Below are 6,861 nucleotides of genomic sequence, written 5' to 3'. Positions count from 1 at the left end.
TATAGTTATAACCCTGGCATGGCAAGCTACAATGCCTATCAATACTTGATGAATAATGATGAGCGGATAATTTATACGCTTTTTGGCATTGTTTTTAGTATGTTTTTAGTAGGATCTAGTTACTTTTAGGGATGTTTTCGTTAGTTTTTATGTTAAATTCACATTTCTGGACTTTACTATGAGTTTGTGTGTTTTTCTGTGATTTCAGGTATTTTCTGACTGAAATTGAGGGACTTGAGCAAAAATCAGATTCAGAGGTTGAAGAAGGACTGCTGATGCTATTGGATTCTGACCTCCCTGCACTCAAAGTGGATTTTCTGGAGCTACAAAACTCAAACTGGCGCGCTTCCAATTGCGTTGGAAAGTAGACATCCAGGGCTTTCCAGCAATATATAATAGTCCATACTTTACCCAGGTTTAGATGACGCAAACTGGCGTTCAACGCCAGCTCTCTGTCCAATTCTGGCGTCCAGCGCCAGAAACAAGCTGCAAAGTGGAGTTCAACGCCCAAACTGGCACAAAAGCTGGCGTTCAACTCCAAGAAGGACCTCTACACGTGCAACATTCAAGCTCAGCCCAAGCACACACCAAGTGGGCCCCGGAAGTGGATTTATGCATCAATTACTTACTTCTGTAATCCCTAGTAGCTAGTTTATTATAAATAGGACCTTTTACTATTGTATTAGACATCTTTGAATCTTTGGTCTCAGTTTTAATCCATTGTTCATCTTTGGACGCCTGGTTCTTAGATCAGAGGGGCTGGCCATTCGGCCATGCCTGGACCTTTCACTTATGTATTTTTAACGGTAGAGTTTCTACACTCCATAGATTAAGGTGTGGAGCTCTGCTGTTCCTCAAAGATTAATGCAAAGTACTATTGTTTTCTACTCAATTCATCTTATTTCACTTCTAAGATATTCATTCGCACTTCAACCTGAATGTGATGAATGTGACAATCATCATCATTCCCCATGAACGCGTGCCTGACAACCACTTCCGTTCTACTTTCGATTGAATGAGTATCTCTTAGATCTCTTAATCAGAATCTTCGTGGTGTAAGCTAGAATGATGGCGGCATTCAAGAGAATCCGGAAAGTCTAAACCTTGTCTGTGGTATTCCGAGTAGGATTCAATGATTGAATGACTGTAACGAGCTTCAAACTCGCGATTGCTGGGCGTAGTGACAGACGCAAAAGGATAGTAAATCCTATTCCAGCATGATCGAGAACCGACAGATGAATAGCCGTGCCGTGACAGGGTGCGTTGACCATATTCACTAAGAGGATAGGATGTAATCATTGATAAGGGTGATGCCTCCAGACGATTAGCCGTGCCGTGACAGGGCATTTAGATCATTTTCCCGAGAGAAGACCGAAAGTAGCCATTGACAATGGTGATGCATTACATAAAGCCAGCCATGGAAAGGAGTAAGACTGATTGGATGAAGATAGCAGGAAAGCAGAGGTTCAAAGGAACGAAAGCATCTCTATTTGCTTATCTGAAATTCTCACCAATGATTTACATAAGTATTTCTATCACTATTTTATTAATTATTTTCGAAAACCCCATTACTATTTTATATCCGCCTGACTGAGATTTACAAGGTGACCATAGCTTGCTTCATACCAACAATCTCCGTGGGATTCGACCCTTACTCACGTAAGGTATTACTTGGACGACCCATTGCACTTGCTGGTTAGTTGTGCGAAGTTGTGAACCATGGCATTGGCATCATATTTTTGGCGACATTACCAGGGAAAGAAAGAGCGATGAATTTTACATAATTAAAGTGTAATCACAATTTCTGCGCACCAAGTTTTTGGCGCCGTTGCCGGGGATTGTTCGAGTTTGGACAACTGACGGTTCATCTTGTTGCTCAGATTAGGTAATTTTCTTTTTGTTTTCTCTTCAAAAATTTTTCAAAAATCTTTCAAAATTTTCTCCTTTGTTTTCGAAAAAAAAATTTTAAAATAAAAATGTTTTCAAAAATATATTTTTTTCTTCAGAATTTTTAAGAATGAATTCTAGTGTTTCATGAAGCATGTTGAAGCCTGGCTGGCTGTAAAGCCATGTCTCAATTCTTTTGGACTCAAGAGAAGAGCTTCTTTATCTTTCTTAGCAAATTGGCTAATGAATGTAAAGTTCTTCTAAAGCTTGACTGGCTATTAAGCCATGTCTAACCCTCAGATTGGAGCTTTAGACTAACATGGCAAGATTCCTGGAATTCATATTAAAAATTTTGGAATCCTTATTTTTCTTTTTCAAATTGATTTTCGAAAAAATTAAAAGAAAATACAAAAAAATCATAAAATCATAAAAATCAAAAATATTTTGCGTTTCTTGTTTGAGTCTTGAGTCATGTTATAAGTTTGGTGTCAATTGCATGTGCATCTTGCATTTTTCGAAAATTCTCATGCATACATAGTGTTCTTCATGATCTTCAAGTTGTTCTTGGTAAGTCTTCTTATTTGATCTTTGCATTTGCATGTTTTGTGTATTTTCTTGTTTTTCATATGCATTCTTGAATTCTTAGTGTCTAAGCATTAAAGAATTCTAAGTTTGGTGTCTTTCATGTTTTCCTTGCATTAAAAATTTTTCAAAAATATGTTCTTGGTGTTCATCTTGACATTCAAAGTGTTCTTGGTGTTCATCTTGACATTCATAGCATTCTTGCATGCATTCATTGTTTTAATCTAAAAATTTCATGCATTGCATCATTCTTCTTGTTTTTCTCTCTCATTATTAAAAATTCAAAAATAAAAAAAAAATATCTTTCCCTTTTTCTCTCTTAAAATTTCGAAAATTAGATTTGACTTTTTCAAAAAATTTTAAAAATCTAGTTGTTTTTATGAGTCAAATCAAATTTTCAATTTAAAAATCTCATCTTTTTCAAAATCTTTTTCAAAAATCAAATCTTTTTCAAATTTCTTAGTTATTTTCGAAAATTCCAAAAATATTTTTCAAAAATCTTTTTCTTATTTTTATATCAAATTTTCGAAAATAACATAATCAATTATTGTTTTGATTCAAAAATTTCAAGTTTGTTACTTGCTTGTTAAGAAAGATTCAAACTTTAAGTTATAGAATCATATCTTGTGATTTCTTGTGAATCAAGTCATTAATTGTGATTTTAAAAATCAAATCTTTTTCAAAACTAACTTCGATCATATCTTTTCAAAAATATCTTCTTATCTTCTTATCTTTTCAAAATTGATTTTCAAATTTGTTTCAACTAACTAACTAACTTTTTGTTTGTTTCTTATCTTTTTCAAAACTACCTAACTAACTCTCTCCTCCAATTTTCGAAAATATCTTCCCTCTTTTTCAAAAATTCTTTTTAACTAACTAATTATTTTAATTTTTGATTTTCGAAAATTACTAACCTTTTTCAAAAACTATTTTCAAAACTTATTTTCGAAATTTTCCCTCTCTCATCTTATTCTATTTATTTATTCATCTACTAACATCTCTCCCCCACCCACCAAAAATCCGAACCCTCTCTCTCTCTTTCTGAGTTCAGATTTTTCTCTTCTTCTTTTCTTCTACTAACAATAAGGAACCTCTTTACTGTGACATAGAGGATTCCTCTTCTTTTCTTTTTCTCTTCTCTTTCTTATGAGCAGGGACAGAGAAAAAGGCATTCTTGTTGAAGCTGATCCAGAACCTGAAAGGACTCTGAAAAGAAAACTAAGAGAAGCTAAATTACAACAATCCAAAGACAACCTTATTGAAAATTTCGAACAAGTAAAGGAGATGGCAGCCGAACCCAACAATAATAATGCAAGGAGGATGCTTGGTGACTTTACTGCACCTAATTCCAATCTACATGGAAGAAGCATCTCCATTCCTACCATTGGAGCAAACAATTTTAAGCTGAAACCTCAGCTAGTTTCTCTGATGCAGCAGAACTGCAAGTTTCATGGACTTCCATCTGAAGATCCTTTTCAGTTCTTAACTGAATTCTTGCAGATCTGTGATACTGTTAAGACTAATGGAGTAGATCCTGAAGTATACAGGCTCATGCTTTTTCCTTTTGCTGTAAGAGACAGAGCTAGAATATGGTTGGATTCTCAACCCAAAGACAGCCTGAACTCTTGGGATAAGCTGGTCACGGCTTTCTTAGCCAAGTTCTTTCCTCCTCAAAAGCTGAGCAAGCTTAGAGCTGATGTTCAAACCTTCAGACAGAAAGAAGGTGAATCCCTCTATGAAGCTTGGGAAAGATACAAACAGCTGACCAAAAAGTGTCCTTCTGACATGCTTTCAGAATGGACCATCCTGGATATATTCTATGATGGTTTATCTGAGCTATCAAAGATGTCATTGGATACTTCTGCAGGTGGCTCCATTCACCTAAAGAAAACGCCTGCAGAAGCTCAAGAACTCATTGACATGGTTGCTGATAACCAGTTCATGTACACTTCTGAGAGGAACCCTGTGAATAATGGGACGCCTATGAAGAAGGGAGTTCTTGAAATTGATACTCTGAATACCATATTGGCTCAGAATAAAATATTGACTCAGCAAGTCAATATGATTTCCCAGAGTCTGAATGGAATGCAAGCTGCATCCAACAGTACTCAAGAGGCATCTTCTGAAGAAGAAGCTTATGATCCTGAGAACCCTGCAATAGCAGAGGTGAATTACTTAGGTGAACCTTATGGAAACACCTATAACTCATCATGGAGAAATCATCCAAATTTCTCATGGAAGGATCAAAAGCCTCAACAAGGCTTTAATAATGGTGGAAGAAACAGGTTTAGCAATAGCAAACCTTTTCCATCATCCACTCAGCGACAGACAGAGAATTCTGAGCAGAATCCATCTAGCTTAGCAAACTTAGTCTCTGATCTATCTAAGGCCACTGTGAGTTTCATGAATGAAACAAGGTCTTCCATTAGAAATTTAGAAGCACAAGTGGGCCAGCTGAGTAAAAGGATCACTGAAATCCCTCCTAGCACTCTCCCAAGCAATACAGAAGAGAATCCAAAAGGAGAGTGTAAGGCCATTGACATAACCAAAATGGCCGAACCCAAAGAGGGAGAGGAGGACGTGAATCCCAAGGGGGAAGACCTCCTGGGACGTCCAGTGATCAATAAGGAGTTTTCCTCTGAGGAACCAAAGGAATCTGAGGCTCATCTAGAGACCATAGAGATTCTATTGAACCTCCTTATGCCCTTCATGAGCTCTGATGAGTATTCCTCTTCTGAAGAGAATGAGGATGTCACTGAAGAGCAAGCTGCCAAGTTTCTTGGTGCAATCATGAAGCTAAATGCCAAGTTATTTGGTATTGACACTTGGGAAGATGAGCCTCCCTTGTTCACCAATGAACTAAGTGATCTGGATTAACTGACATTTCTTCAGAAGAGACAAGATCCTAGAAAGTTCATAATACCTTGTACCATAGGCACCATGATCTTTAAGGCTCTGTGTGATCTTGGTTCAGGGATAAACCTCATGCCTCTCTCTGTAATAGAGAAACTGGGAATCTATGGGGTGCAAGCTACTAAAATCTCATTAGAGATGGCAGACAATTCAAGAAAACAGGCTTATGGACAAGTAGAGGACGTGTTAGTAAAGGTTGAAGGCCTTTACATCCCTGCTGATTTCATAGTCCTATATACTGGAAAGGAAGAGGATGAATCCATCATCCTAGGAAGACATTTCCTAGCCACAGCAAGAGCTGTGATTGATGTGGACAGAGGAGAATTGATCCTTCAACTAAATGAGGACAACTTTGTGTTTACAACTCAAGGATCTCTCTCTGCATCCATGGAGAGGAAGCAGAAAAAGCTTTTCTCAAAGCAGAGTCAAACAAAGCCCCCACAGTCAAACTCTAAGTTTGGTGTTGAACCCCCATATCCAAACTCTAAGTTTGGTGTTGGAGAGTCTCAACAATGCTCTGAACATCTGTGAGGCTCCATGAGAGCCCACTGTCAAGCTATTGACATTAAAGAAGCGCTTGTTGGGAGGCAACCCAATTTTTATTTATCTAACTATATTTTTCTTAGTTATATGTCTTTATAGGTTCATGATCATGTGGAGTCACAAAATAAATATAAAAATTGAAAACGGAATCAAAAACAGCAGAAGAAAAATCACACCCTGGAGGAAGCATCTGCCTGGCGTTCAATGCCAGAACAGAGCATGGTTCTGGCGCTGAACGCCCAAAATGGGCAGTATCTGGGCGCTGAACGCCCAAAATGGGCATCATCTGGGCGCTGAACGCCAGAATTGCACCCTGGAGAGGAGCTGGCGCTGAACGCTCAGAACAAGCATGGTTCTGGCGTTCAACGCCAGAAATGGGCAACAAATGGGCGTTGAACGCCCAATATGGGCACCATCCTGGCACTGAACGCCCAGGATTGTGTGCAAGGGCATTTTACATGCCTAATTTGGTGCAAGGTTGTAAATCCTTGAACACCTCAGGATCTGTGGACCCCACAGGATCATCTCAGGCTCTGTGGACCCCACAGGATCCCCACCTACCTCCACTCACTTCTTCTCACCCCTCTTTCACAAAATCCCATAAACACTCTTCCCCATCACCTCCTCACCACTCACATCCATCCACTCTTCCCCATAAACCTACCTCATAAAATCCACATACCTTCAAAATTCAAAATCAATTTCCTACCCAAACCCACCCTAAATGGCCGAACATTCACCCACCTCCCATCCCTATATATAACCCTCCATTCTTCCTCATTTTCACACAACACAACCCTCTCTTCTCTTCTTGGCCGAAACACAACCCCTTCTCCCTCTCCTCCATTTCTTCTTCTTCTTCATCTATTCTTTCTTCTCTTGCTCGAGGGCGAGCAAAATTCTAAGTTTGGTGTGGTAAAAGCATAAGCTTTTTGT

At 38.4% G+C, this 6,861-nt stretch overlaps 1 non-coding gene across 1 annotated transcript; it reads right to left on the bottom strand.

Moving 5' to 3' along the window:
- Positions 1-4,152: 4,152 nt before the first annotated feature.
- On the bottom strand, positions 4,153-4,260 carry LOC112753341 (small nucleolar RNA R71). Its single transcript, XR_003177732.1, has one exon. It is a non-coding gene; the product is annotated as a small nucleolar RNA R71 (small nucleolar RNA).
- Between the last annotated feature and the right edge of the window lie 2,601 nt (positions 4,261-6,861).

The sequence above is a fragment of the Arachis hypogaea genome, chromosome 15 (assembly GCF_003086295.3).
Source record: "Arachis hypogaea cultivar Tifrunner chromosome 15, arahy.Tifrunner.gnm2.J5K5, whole genome shotgun sequence".
Taxonomy (NCBI): Eukaryota; Viridiplantae; Streptophyta; class Magnoliopsida; order Fabales; family Fabaceae; genus Arachis; species Arachis hypogaea.
Note: the sequence above shows the minus strand (reverse complement) of the source record. Positions and strands in the feature narration are given on the sequence as shown.